Raw genomic sequence first — 15,844 nt, 5'->3', positions numbered from 1 at the left:
GATATTTAGAAAAATGTTAAAATTATATCTATATAAATTAATATCATAAAAACAACAGTTAATATCTATTTTGCTGCACCAGACAGAGGTCAAATATTAATGCCATTGAGTTTGCTATTTTGTAGGCCTTAAGATGAAATCTTTTAAAACCTTGTACATAACATGGTTTTGGAATTATTGATGCAAATATGAACAAACAATATTTGATGCCTAGAGGCATCAGTAGGAGTCAACTGCAGATACCCCTGGAGGCATCACTTGGATCTAATGAGTTAAGGTAAATGATATAGACTGGCTTACACACTGCACATCTCTGAGTACTGGTCATATAATGGACGACTGAATGATAAAGAAACACAGAAAGGTATGACACAACTGTATATTTGCAAGGAATAATCATAACAGGTTGTTTGATAAATGCACTACATCCAACTATATTAAATATAATACATTTATAAATAACAGGTCATGCCTTGTTATCTGTGTACATTCATTAGCACTTGCTTGTGTAAGGAATTACATCATGTATTTGCTGCAAAGCTGTTTGTGGGGCAAATATGGATAAGTTCCCCCTCTTGTTTTCTGATGGTGCATTGCAGCAAGCATTGGAATCCAGACTATGTAATCATATCTCATGTGTATTAACAGTTTCTACTGTGAATGTCATAGATTAATTTTCTGCATGTTAACTAATTCTCAATTTTTTATACTTTTAAAAAAATTGAGGGGGCACTGTTTATGGGATACACTGCTTAGCACAAACAGCTTTGGCTATGCGCATCTCATTTGCACATAGAGTGGCAGTGCACAAACCAAATGAATGGACTACCTAGGTAGCAGATAGGACCCAGAAAGTCATAAACATACACCAGATGCCGTCAATTAATAGTATTGGGCATCACACAAACATTTCCTGACAGTGCATACTATCACACAATATATTTGCATGATGGTAAGTGATGCACAACACTTTCAAATGTTACAAAACAGAAAGTGCCCACTCCCAGAAAGTGCGATACCTGCAACTGCTGGGAAAAAATCATTCTGCATTTGTCTTGATCTGTGGTAGGCATGGCAGTCATTCCTGGAGAGGTTTTCAAATTCTATAGTCAAAGATGGGGTGTCCAGAAGACCAAAGTGTTTGTTCAACTCTTAGTGAATGAATATGTGCCATGCTTTTACAGAGGAACTATTACAGCTCGGATTACAAGGCAGAGACATGGAATAGTCTGGCCCTGGCTCTGACCATTGCTACCAGTATGCCCTGTGCTGGTGAACAATGAAGGAATAACTACAGAGACCTCAGGAGGAAGAGGTATCACTTACAGAGACTACTTGTAAAAGTTAAAAGGATTGATATACTTAATGGCATTCTGTTCTGTTTTTGTTTCTGCGGCCATCACAGACCGAGAACTGAATATGTGAACCCATGACGTTAGATTGGCATGGATGCAAGATGCATGTGGTATGTATGCATCCCAACAGTAGGGTTATTTTAGAATTAAAAGTTACAATGCATTTATTGGTTAATTATACAGTTGTAAAAACTAAGCATTCATTTCTCAACTCTAATAGGAAATTATGCATGTATTACTCTGGAAGCCAAAACAACAGTTCAGTATTACAGAGTAGTCATTGGTTGTGCCTTCAAAATCCACACTTCCTAAATATACAATACTGTTTTCATCAATATAGCAATATAACATCAGAGTTCTAAAGCAGTGTCACCACTGGCTGCTGTAAATTGTAATCAGTATCATTGGAAGACACATATGTGCAGTATTTGCACACATCAAAGATTGCTTGCTGCAATCTGTAGTATACTGTGCATCTGTTAGGAGCTGGGTAGTCTTAACAGTAAACAAGGTATTTGTTAGGAGTGCCATCAGTGCAGTGTGGTGACAGTGATGACAGTCCAGTGGGTGATGACTCAATTCTCACTGTCACTCAACTTGACAATCATGGGTTCTCGATGTCCCCATTCTCACCCCAACCATGGTGTTCACCCTCCTCTTGTGTCCTTCATCATCCCTGTCTCTTGTCTTGTTTGTCTTGTCTGTCTGCAGCTGCTTCCTCACATGCCCAACTTACCTCACCCAGGCATTCCTACATCCCTTCCTCAACATTCCTCTCTCTCAAAAAAAAAAAAAAAAAAGAAATAGGCACCCGTTCAACAAAAAAAGTCATCCCATACATAGCTCCCTATTTTGCACATGCTTCTTCATGACACACTTGATTCGGTCCAATTCCCTATACAATAGATTGTGTTGTGGTTACCACTCTCTCTGGAGATGACAGTCAAAATTCAGCTAAATTTTTGCATATATGTTCCTGTTTTATTCTTGAAGAACTGGATAGCTATGGTTCTTTCCTACAGCCTTCCTGCACATTCCTGCCATCATTTCAATTTGTTCTTCCCCCTAGTTGCTCCCCATTTCACCACTTTGCTTTCTTTCCCATTTCTTTTCTTTAAAGCATAATTGTGTGATGGTGCACATTGTGCATTACTGTGCATCTATGGCAAAACTAGTTATAAATGTTATATACAGATGTATTGGAAACCAGTACCATCTAGCCATATTTTAGAGACTCCATACCAGCTACCGCACTTCAGAATTTGGATTTACATGTAAAATTATTTTAAACTGTTACATACACCTGCATTCGAACCTAGTACTATCTGAATACAAAAATAAATGTGTCTTTGCATTAATAGGTGGTGTTACAAACTCTGTTGATTAGCAGGTGTATTTTAGAGACTGTATGGCAAATGGCAGACTTAACTGCTGTCGTATACACCTGTCATAACTGAATCTCTGGCTGCAGGAATTAATGCACTTAATGCAGCAATAAGTTCCTTTGGGGCAAAGTACTGGTTCTGAATACAGCTATAGGTAATAGATTAAACTATTTTGATAGCAGCGTTGCTTATCAATGCTGCACAATGTGCAGCATTGCCCAGCATCTTACAGTACTGCTGTATAAAACTAAATGAGTATCCTGCAATAATGCTTTATAAAACATTACAGGGGATTGTGCAACGCTGCCTCATATAAATTTAATTGGAAAGATACGACATTAGTGATATGGGAAGCAAGCATGGGGGAGTACAAAGGGAAATCTTTGCTAAACTGTGTCAGTTACTACTAAAAATATTAAATATATCTGCTAGCTAGTTGGTTCTGGCAGCAAGTGTTAATGCATTGTTTGAGGCAGATGTTACTGGGTTTGAATATGGATAGAAGAAGTAATTTTACAAGTGTGTATGCTATATTATATATATCTACTTATACTGATGCCGTTTACCATTGCTTCACTTTAATGCACAGTGCACACCATCGTACAATAATTCTTTAAAAAAAAAATAGGAAAGACAGGAAAATGGTGAAATGGGAGCAAGCAGGGTGAAGAACAAAGTGAAAAGATGGAAGGAATGTTCAGGAAGGATGTAGGAAAGAACCATACCTATCCATTTCTTCAAGAATAAAACATGCACATATATGCAAACATTTAGCTGAATTCAGATTACCACTTCCAGAGATAGGAGTGACCACAGCATGATCTGTTGTGTAGGGAATTGGACTGAATTATGTGTGTCATGAAGGCACATGTGCGAAATAGAGAGCTATGTATGGGATGATAATTGTTGTGCGACATGTGCCCTTTTATGTTTTGTTTTTTGTTTGAAAGTGAGAGAAATGTTGGGGTGAGGGATGTAGGAATGTCTGGGTGAGGTAAGTTGGGCAGGAGAGGAATTAATTGCAGACAAGACAAATAAGGCATAAGACAGGGATTGTGAAGGGCACAAGAGGTGGGTGAACACTATGGTTGAGGAGAAGGTAGGAAATCCAGGTCCATGCACATTGAGGCAGTTGACAGTGAGAATCTAGTCCTCACCCAGTGAACTATCATCACTGCCACCTCACTGAGCTGCTAGCTACAGTGCATGATGCCTGAATCTCATACAAGTGCTCTGCATGAAGATGGAGAGCAGGCCGTCCATCTGGTGTAGGCATGCCTCCACAGTGTGGCACACAATCCTATGCTCATTCCCTGAAGTTCCTCTTGGGGGATAAACTCACCACCTCTGCCTCTGCTCTCAGTGTGAGCCACAGGCTTATCCTCCAGGACAGAACTACCTGAGGGGCCAGGTAGTGCAGCGGCAGCAGGGAGGGTGCTACCAGTTTGTGCAACAGACATGCCGGGCAGTGCTGTTGGGGCCAATGAAGTGGAGACAGGTGGACCTCATAGTGCAGGCCTACTCCACTGTGCTGTGGAAGAAAACAAAAAGTAAAAAATTCCAAAAAAGAGAGAAAAGGGTTAGCACGAAAAAAGGGATAACATTAGCAACTTTATATGTGACATACAAATCATTCAAGAAGCTTTGTATGTAACTGGAAAAATATAAATACTTCAAGAAACAAAACCTCTCCAACATCAAGCACAAAACTTTATTAAAGCAAAGCTTTTGAGTAACAACCCTTTCTCAATGTTAATACTACTACACAGAATATTCAACTTTTAAATAAGAACAGACAAGCATCACAAGACCACAGCCAACATATCACATTACACTGTTTCTTAAATTTATTTAAAACACATTGGATTCATAAATGTATGAATTGTAGTTGTAATGACATTTTAGTAGATAATAGTAGTATGTTTACACACCCTGTCACTAACAAGCAATACATATTTTCTATTTCTGCCAACTGTAACACTAGCAATGTGGTCTACCTTGCTACTTGTGAAAAGTGTTTTTCATTTTATGTGGGGAAAACCACTAGAAGGCTGAGAGAATGCATCATTGAGCATAAGTCAGATTTAAGAAGGAAGAATGATAAAAATGCTTTAAGTAGACACATTATAAGTAAGGGTGAGGATCACTGTTTTAAGTTCAGGGTAATAGATGCAGTAACGAAAGGGACCAGAGGGGGTGATCTAAATAATTATCTTGAGAACAAAGAGTATGAATGGATTATTAGGCTGTTTGCAGAGTCTGAACCTGGTTTCAATAATACTGTAAGTATTAAACTAGTTTTAGTAAAAATACAACAACAGAACATCTAATGTGTTTTAAATAATTTTAAGAAATAGTGTCATGTGATATGCTGGCTGTGGTCATGTGATGCTGGTCTGCTCTTATTTAAAAGTTGAATATTCTGTGTAGTAGTAGTATTAGCATTGAGAAAGGGTTGTTACCCAAAAGCTTTGCTTTAATAACGTTTTGTGCTTGATGTTGGAGAGGTTTTGTTTCTTGGGGTATTTATATTTTTCCAGTTACATACAAACTATTGACACAATTATTTGACTCTGTTCTGTTACATTTACTTTTAACATTACAAACTCCTAACATGTTTCTTCCTTACTTTTAAGACAACCCAGTTCAGAGGCACACTATATAGTACAGATTGCAGTCACCAATCATTGATGTGTGCATATATTGCACATACGCGTGTTCCAATTATACTGATTACAGTTTACAGAAAGCCATTTGTGCCACTGGTATAGAGATACGAGGTTACAGTCTAATAATGATGAAAACTTAACAGCATTGTATATTTGGGAAGTGTGTTTTTTTGAACTCACAACCAATGACTACTCTCAAATGCAGTAATGTTCTTTTGTCCTAGAGACTACTGCATGCATGCTTTCATTTTACAGTTTAGATATGCATGTTCACTGCTATTTGAGAATATGGCATTATTGCTTTGTGCTAGAGATTAAGGCATGCATAGTTTATTTTACAGTTGAGATATGCAAGCTCAATTTGATAGAACTGTATTAAATACCAACTCAGTGGTCCTTGACTTTTAATGCTACTAAATTACTATACAAATTATTATTATTATTATTATTATTATTATTATTATTATTATTATTATTATTATACTATTTAGACAGTGCTGTTCTGATACATACATACCACATGCTTCTCTCATTACTAACAAATGGGCAGCATGAGACCTGCGATTAGAGCCTCATTCTGCAGCAGCTATGGAAAAAAGCAGAATAGAACCAAATACCATTATGAATACCAGTCTTGACTATATTCAACTTTTAGCTCTTACAATTACTCACTGAAATTGATACTTACACATCTATGGGGTGCCCCCTGAAGGAAATTCACCAATCCAGTGGTACAGAGTATCCTGCTTTCTCCTCTGGAGGTCATCAAAGTGATTTCAGGATTGCTCTTTAGTGCAGCGGATACCAGTAGCACTGGTTAAGGTTCTGGCAATATTATTCTAGGCTTCAGAATTGAATTCTGAGCCTGAATATCCCACTGCACCAACAGAAGTCCATGTTGCTTAACTAGGAGTCCAACAAAAACTTTAGACTCCTAGACACCCTACCTTTCTGCCCAAAAGCATACACCCTCACCAGCAACTCCTGACATCCATGCCACAGTTCAAGCTCAATGTATAGTGAGCATGTCCTGCTAACTGCATTTTATATGCTGACGTTTTCCAACCTATTGCATGTCTTGTGCTTCCTGAGAGTGTACACATTTTGGTTTTGCAATATCTGAAAATGTTGAGCATCACTTAACATTGTGCACACACAGTAGGCGAAAGTGCACACTGGCGGACACCATGTTTGCATGATGTTAAGTGATGCACAACAATGGCAAGCAATGCAATTTCCAGATTATTAGGTATATAGGCACCTGTGTAAATGTGCTAGTCAAATGAATCATGTCTACAGTTCTCCTAAGAATGTTGAGAAAATAGTTCTGCATGTTGCACTTGTTTGCTATAATCTGCACTATCACAACAGTAAAACAATTTGCACACCCTGTACTAGAATCCAGGACCATCTGACTCAACACTTACACTTAACACCTGCTTCCACAGGATTAGTGACATGATATGCCCTATCTTAGTAGTAATTGTAAAAAATCTGTGCTGCTAATGGTAGCACAATGCCACTTACTGTGATTGACAATATTATTAATTGAATGCATCCAGTTTATATCTCTAGCTGTCTGGGTCCTGTCTACAACCTGGGTGGTCCATTCTTCCAGCCTGTGTGCTGCTGAACTTCATGCATACCACGTGAACACAGCTAAACATGTTTATGATAAGGGGCTCATCATGCAAACACTGGCCTAAAACAAATCAAATAAGATATTGTCCAGATTTTTGGAAAATGTCCAAATGTTTGCATCATATTTTTGGACTGTTCCTTGTAAAATGTGTGATTTACTGGGTAATCCCTGAAGACTGACATCAATACCGATTGACATACATTTCAGTTTTGTACCTCATATCCTTCAGAAAATGCATGCTAGCACAAATCCTATTATTCTACCTACTTTCTATGGTTATCAGAACAATATAGTAAATTTGTCCCTAATTTTTTGAACCTTTGTTCCCCATTTGTTTTGTGTTTGCCCAGATTTTTTGCACTGAAAGATTAGGTGGTACTATCCACATTCTCAGTCTACAGATTTCGTGGCCAGCAACACTGGTGTGAGCTGTGAAACCTTGCTTATGCACACTGTGCATCATTAATATTCATGGCACAATGTTGCATGATGAGCACATGAAAACCCTCCTAGTAGATTCTGCACAGAATCTACACAGAGTTTATTGAATCCCCCAGAGAGTCTTGAATTACTGCATGTTGTTTTCATTCCATATTGCACTCACAAATATCAGGAGTTCAAATTATACCAGACTTTAAGAAATTACATTTGAAATGGAATTTGAAACATTATTTCACTTGGAAGCATGAGGCTTCTCACATCCCCCTTAATGTAAGAATCTTCACCTTCTATATACCTTCAATTAATGCAAGAGATCACCTGGTAATCTGCATGCAGAGTGCTAAACACTGAGAATGAGGACACTAAATATTTATCGCTCTGTTGTTCATGCTAGACAAATACCCTCACTTCCCGATTCCTGTCAGGAATATATACACAGACACACATACACGTGTGTGTGTGTGTGTGTGTGTGTGTGTGTGTGTGTGTGTGTGTGTGTGTGTGTACACACACACACACACACACACACACACACACACACACACACACACACACACACACACAAACACACACTACTTCTCAACTGTCCATGATTATCAGTCAAAATGATGCTCTGTCCCCTCAATCCCTCCTAAAACTGGCAACTTTTGGAGAAAATGTTGTACATTATACTTAATAAATATTAATGATAATAAAAGTGGCAGACTTGTTGTACTTCAGAAAATGCATGTTATTTCACATTCTCTTATTCTTTCAGTTGTACAGGTTAATGCTACTAATATTAAAAACAAAGTATCCCCTGATTGTTTCCAGGCTTATCTCAGATTCTGGAGGTAAGAGGTTGAGAGCTATAGTTTGTACAGCTAACACCGTTCACAAAACCTCTCATCTTCTCAGCACAAGAATTCTGAACAATGCCAAAAATAGTGTGTTGGGGGTAAAAGGTACATCAGGAAGACCTTTAAAATAATGCTATTAGAAACTTAATAAGTTGCTAGAGTAAAATATTTTCCATTATCATGTATTTTATTAATGCAACAAAGTCTGAAACTCAGATGTCAGTCATGATATTATGGTTTCAATCCTCAACTGTTTGGCAGAAAACCACAAATTTTATGAAGACCAGATAAAAAATATGATGCAAAAATCTGAACAGTCTGTTAAATTTTGGACAGCTGAGAGGTATGCTGCTCACAGATGCATATGGGGTCCTTCAGGTACAGGACAAAGTGGGCAGTTTGTACTGCTCCAAGATAAGCAAAGGAAGATTGTCCCAGAAGACTGAAGGATTTGCTCATCTTTGTGTCCCTAGTAAACTAACTAGAGATTGCAGTTGTCTATGTGAATGTTAAGTAAGAAGAAGCAAAGATCATTGGGAACAAGAATTAAGCACCGTTGTGTTTCAATAGGGACTGGATTGCATGCTGGAACAGGCTACTCAGAGAAAAGATTGTTAGGATTGGTGATGATGTCTGAGTGTTCAGAGATAAAAAAAAAAAAATTGACTGCTCCCTGCAAACAAGAGGTTGGTGCATTTTTTTTTTTAATTCTGGGACTGTCCCTTTAAGAACAAACCACCTTGGTGGTTCACCAGTTTCAATAAACTGTACAAAAAGAGAAAAGAAAATTCTAAAATCATACAAAAGACCTCACATTACTCATGTGAAATATTATATCAATAATATTAGTAAGCAGGTAAAGGTAAGTATAAGGGCTAGAAATGCAAATGAAGAACTTTTGCCTTTGAAGCCGAAGATAATTATGTTTTTCTTTAGTTATATTACACAATTAGTTAATAACGCCCTGCAATTTTCTGAATACATCCAAAATGGTAACATCAACTGAGACCCAGTAGACATAACTCATTTGCTATCATTGGTTATATAGAATAATGTGTGTATGTGTATACATACAGTACGTACATATATACACGTGTGTATGTATGTATGTATATCATATACTGTAACAATCTCAGCTGTACTAATTTGAAAAATCACTTACACCTCATAATACCACAAAGAAACACATTGAATTGATAGAATGCTCTCTTAAACCAAAAACAAAAACATTTCCATGTTCCAAGATATTGTAAGTGGGTGCCTGATAAATATAACCAAACATGTTCTTGTTGAGACATTCCTAAACTTGTTGAAATTGTGGTTAGCTACAGGATTTATCCCTGAAGTATGACTTACTACGGTGGTTATGCCTACACACAAGGGAAGCCCTAGCATAGACCAGGGAAAATATAGCCTATCAGGCTAGAATCATATCAGTTTGGCTTTGCCAGTGTAAGAGCCTGAAAACTCCATTTACCCCTGCTGCCATCATAAATAAGTTAAGTGCTACAAAAGTGGATCTATACTTGGTGAGATGGACTGCCCACTGGCTGAAAGATAGAACCCACATAGTTACAGTGGCATATGCTACCTTGTAAAGTAAAAGGGTAAGTCGTGAGTACCCTAGGGCTCAGTATTAGAATATCGCCTTTCCGACATCTACTGGTCCTCTTTCCAGACAGTGAAATCAAGAACTTAGGTTGACTAAATATATAGGTGATTGCCAAGTTGGTGATATTGTCAAATCTCCCCTGACACATTAATTGCAACATGAACTAAACCTTATAAACAATCAGTCCCCATAAATGGGCTAAAGTTGCATGTAAATAATTGTAGTATTGGCACAGTTGCTGAAAACCTTCTTGCTTAATGTACAGTATAAACAGTATCACAAGTAAAAGTGATAATGTAATCAGTGATCTTGGAACCTAGGTTGATAATTCCTTCTCTTTTGACCGGTGTGTAGCATTCAGACAATTCATCTATTTAGCACAAGTAATATGTAAAGGCATATCGCCAAAGACATAAGAAGTTACCCTACCTGTTCGTGCCACCCTAATTAGATCAATTATTTATTTTTAACATCTTTGTTACTTCCGCAGTGGTGCAGTGGTGGCGTTGTTGCCTCACAGCAAGAGGTTCTCCCATTCGATTCTCGGCTTGGGTTGGGAGTGCCTTCTGTATGGAGTCTGCATATCCTCCCTGCGGTTGAGTGGGCATTCAAAAGACATGCGTTGAATGAGTGTGCCTTCGTTGAAGGTTGGGCATTGGGCTGGCAACTTGACACCATAAAAACCAACTGCCAGTCATTAGCGGACCGGAGTTCCGCTGTGGTGACCCCTAACCGGGAAAAGCCGAAAGACAAACAACAGCATTTATTTTTAACATCTTTGTTAAATTTTCCAATGCACCACAGGCACATGTAACATTGATAAAAAGTAAACAATTGCAAACATTTTCATTTTCAGGCATTATACATACATAGTTTATTTTTAAACAATTATGACTTACACCAACATGGCATAAATTACACAAGTCATGCCTTCACTGAAACGTTACTCCTCCTCTAGAATATAATTTGGTATATATTGTTTCAACAAATTCCATTTATTTCTATCTAGTTTTTTCTTTCCATTTCTTAAGATACCACCTATAATTCTTTTATCGGTTTTACAACAATCAACATTTCAGTTACTGATTGTTTAGATTTTGATTTCTATTTTCCAGTAACTGTTTTTTTGGCAAATAATATCATTAAACTCAATAAGATCCTACTGTGTTAGGCAATTACAACTTCTATATTGCAGCTCAAAAAATAATTTCTTAAGCTGCAATAATTTGGCCCCCCATTGTTTCTTAAAAAATACCCCTGTAGGAGTTATTAAAGTCTGCCATCTTGTTGCATTCCCAGAAAACATGTTTACAATTTTACCACTCCTCCCAATACATCTTTGCAGTCTACCTGAGGAAAATTTTCTGAAGACTGCTTTGGATAATATACAAATCCTAAATCTCTTTAACTTAGTTTCATACTTTAATTATATCAATTATTGAAAACAATGCCACCTTCAGGATATACTTTTGTAGACATAAAAATTAACTGGAAAGGCCCCAGAAGTTGCTAACTAATAGGATTTTGGAGTAAAGTCTCTTAATTACAAAGAAATACTTGAAGTGATGTCCCTTTGTGAAGTTTTTTATAGTCTCTTGCAGGGTGGTCTCTGTCTTGTATTTCATGCCATTAAGGACCCCGTCCTTCTTGATTCCCTGTGTCTTTGCATGTCAAAGAGTACCACTTATGGCAGAAGTAGGGTCCTAATCTCCAGTTGTGCTTACGTCAACTGCACTGATGGAATGGCAGAAAGCAGTTGAGGTTGGAAAAACTGTGAAGAATAAACAAAGTAAAATGCACATCACATTGATTTATTTCAATGTAACGTGTTTATACTGGAAAGAAAGGATTATTAAACATTCATAGCAGTAAGTGTACAATTGGTTGGTATCACATTCACTGTAGTGAAGAATGGAAACATTTTGTTTTTATGTGGTACAACTTGGTTACAAAAACGTTTCCACCCACCCACCATGCACACGTCTCACACACACACACATGCACGTACGCACGCTCACACACACACACACACACACACACACACACACACACACACACACACACACACACACACACACACACACACCACACACACACACTTTACCAGAAGGTATGCACTATGAAATGCTGAAGCTGTACTCAGACAGGTTAATACTCAAGAGAATCCACTAGCTTCCATTTCTAAGCAAGACAGAAGTTTAGTGATAGTATCAGCTGATTATTAGTATTGCAGAACTGTTCAAGGAGAAATATTGCATAAACTAGTCACAGTAAAGCACCAAAAGGGATGAAATAATATACAAAGTAGCAGACAGGAAGATAAACTCAGCTCATTGTGAGACACAAAACTATAAAGTATCACCTTCCACAAACTGTATTGTAAATTATGAACACAGACTTAAAATGCAGGATATTGTGGTGGTGGTGCTGCGGTAGCGTTGTCGCCTCACAGTAAGATGCTGTCCGGTTCGATTCTCAGCTAGAGAACGTCTTCTGTGTGGAGACATGTGTGAATGGGCGTACCTTCATTGAAGGTTGTGCATTAGAGCTGGCAACTCAGTACGTAAAAATCAACTGCCAATCATTAGCGGACCGCATACCTCTCAAGTGTACCTCATTAAGAGGAACGTACCTCATTTGGGGTCTTAAAAAGTTCATGTTCCTCAATGTTACACATTGAAAGATTCTGTCACACATTCAGTGTTAGGAATTTTCTTAAGTGAAATCCATGGTAAATAGAAATGAATCATATTAATTCATTAAAAGATCTTCTTTATAAGTAAAACCAGCATATTTTAACCGTCCTATGGCCTTCCTAGTTGAAGTTGATAGTAAGCCATTAGTATGTGTTCCACATTTTTCCCATTTGTCCCACATTATGAGGGCTAGTGTTCCTCATTTTGAAGATGGAAGGTTGAAAGCTATGGCGGACCGGAGTTCCGCTGTGGCGACCCCTAACCGGGAAAAGCCGAAAGATACTTTTAGTTGTTAAGAAGAAACATTTCTTAAGTAAATCTGTAACATTAACAAGTGACTGAAACTGAAATTCATCCTGCTTCAAAGATCTGGCTTATGCACTTTATATGGTTAAACTGAGAGAAATTCTAATATGGTACAGACTAGGGTTATAGTATGTCTCTTTTTATGCAGAACAGTCCCTATTTAGGCAATGATGTCTTGTCCAAAACCATAAAAATAGCAAATGACCTGACATTCAGACAAAAACTATTTCCCAAGCTAACTTTGGTTGTATAAAACATTTGATTACCATCTGACATACCTTAGTTTAAAAAAAAAAAAAAAATACAGAAATAACTGAAACTCTGATGGGGTCATTTCAATTGGTATTGACTATGGTTTGTCATGTAAAATATCTTGTTTCAATAACAAAAATGCCACTGTTTGTCCATTTGAAAAGGTTATTAGGTGCAAACTACTACAATTATTGACAAATTGTTAATGTATCAGCTTCATTTTGTTTCTGTTCATGACAAAAGAGTAAACGATAAAAACAACAGTTTCTAATTATTTCTTAGTTGCTGTAAAGGCGTGATGTTCTTGCAAATGTATTACTTAGGCAAGCGTATGTGTCAGCATGCCAGGAAATTCCCTTACTAATACAAGTTTAGTAAGGCAGCATATCACAGCACTGGAAATTATTGCAAAATGGCAGCAAGTACACCTCTAACCCTTTTTAAGAATAAAGGTACCCTTACTTGTAATATAATTACATTACATTGAAAAAGAAACCAAAAAATGTAAAATCCCAACATAGGAATGACAATTTACAAAAGCAATTACTGAATGCTTTCATCATGTATTTCATTACACATTATGTTATACAGAAGTCAGTGATGGTATGTATGATAAAGCGCTCACTACTTGTTTTATAAAGTGTTTTTTTTTGCAGTTTAATTATTCAAACTGTTTTTTTTTCACCTCATTTTTTAAACAATAGTTAAAAAGCACTGCAAAGTAAGAAATTAGTCTGGAGCATTAACTTGTTAATAACAATTCTCCATTATTAGGTTCTATCAAGTGCTTGCTGTTGCTGTGTCACCGGCAACCGTTGCTATGGAAGCTACTCACTTGAATGGATTTGCAACCGTTGTGATCATTCATAACTTATCACTTTTTTGTTACAAAAAGCATTAAAAAGAAAGTAAAAGAGATTGTGTGAAGCCAAAGCAAGGGGAAAACATTCAAACAAATGAAGACTGCTTTAGTCTTACATTCGCATTTACTTTATCAGACTGAAGTATGTAATACAATGTAAGACAAAGTGTTCAGTATTTGCTTTAATGTATTTTCTATTGTTTTTAACATTATTTAACCTACCATTTTTAGTCTTTATTCCTTTAGCATACCTTTCGGCTGTCCCAGATTTTGAAGAATGTTTTTTTAATTTACCTTGTTTTGTGCCCAGTCTTATGGCTATTCAATTACTGAGGATTATGTTAACTCCATGATAGATATTAGAGTTTCATGCATTTTCAGAAAGTGCATTCTTTATGCACAACCTGCTGTTCTATTAATTATAATTAGTAATATTTAAAAGTCATCTACAATCAGGGTGCTTTTGTTTCCCTCTCCTCATTTTTAGTTTTCTTCAGAATCATTAAGCAAATAAACAGAGGTATAAGCGAAATGCAGGTAACACAAAGAAATACTCCTTACAAAAAGGAATATACTCACAAAGTCCATGCAACTGTGATTTCATTGGCAAACTATGCCATGGAAACATTATATGGCAATGAAGCTGCAACTTTGGGGGGGGGGGTGTATCCAATCATTCCTTTAAAATTACGTAAATTAAACTCTTTAATGCATTTTAGTTACAGATCTGCTCATGATTCAAAATAACTCAGTAAACAAAAACTATACAACAAAACAGATTGTATGAGTCATACGAAGGAGCTATTATTTGTTAGAGCAAATAGTGACTAAAGGATGAAGTCATATAAAATGAAAGTGATAATACATACAATCCCGTGTGGTATCAGCCAAAAGAAAAGCAGCACCAAAAATTGTTTATTGTTAATGCAAGCTGAGCACTTTTGTTCCTGCCGTAGGAACTTCCTCAGAACAAATAATCTAAAGCACTATTTCATGCATCATATAAATTGGTAAAACCACCTACCAATTAAACTTCCTTGTTAAAACCAACCAAAAAGCAATGTCAAATCTCAAAAGGTCCATGGACACTAAATAATCCCAGAACTTTTAAAGGGGCAGGCAGTGTAAAATACATACCAAACTTCCAGTTACTTTAACTTCAAAATTGCACTAATAGAACATGCATCACTTAACCCAGGAGGACATGTAGCATTCAACAATAGTTGCCACCAGGGGGACATGTAGCATTAAACAATAGTTGCCAACAGGGGGACATGTAGCATTCAACAGTAGTTGCCAGTTTAGTTCTTTTTTGTCCAAATGTTCATTAACAATATAGCCCCTTGGATCATTAACCACCTGTTCAATGATGGTAGGTGATCTTTATTTGTTTAACTAAATGTCCCACTTGCATATGCATAATGCAAGGCTTTTTGTTTAATTCAAAGTGTATTAAATGTGATCACAAAATCAAAGGCAAAGAAAAAGTACTTTATTGGCAGAAATTAAAAAAAATGAATAGCTCAGGATCTGCATGAAGGTAAGAAACTGGCACTTTAACATATAAGTGGGTATGAACTGAAAATCAAGTGCAAATTAGAGAGGAACATAAAACCAAATATTACTTCACACTGAGAATGGAAACAAGATTGGAACCCTAGATTTAAGTAAAATGACATTATGGGTGAGAATGACAGTAACATGGTTAAAGTGGGTTTTGCTTTTGTTACCTTGAGTTCAGACCAAATTTTCAATACTGGTATTGTCTCTTTAAGTTTACTTGAT

The sequence above is a fragment of the Protopterus annectens genome, chromosome 3.part0 (genome assembly GCF_019279795.1).
Source record: "Protopterus annectens isolate FY-2018-M chromosome 3.part0, PAN1.0, whole genome shotgun sequence".
Taxonomy (NCBI): Eukaryota; Metazoa; Chordata; order Ceratodontiformes; family Protopteridae; genus Protopterus; species Protopterus annectens.
Note: the sequence above shows the minus strand (reverse complement) of the source record.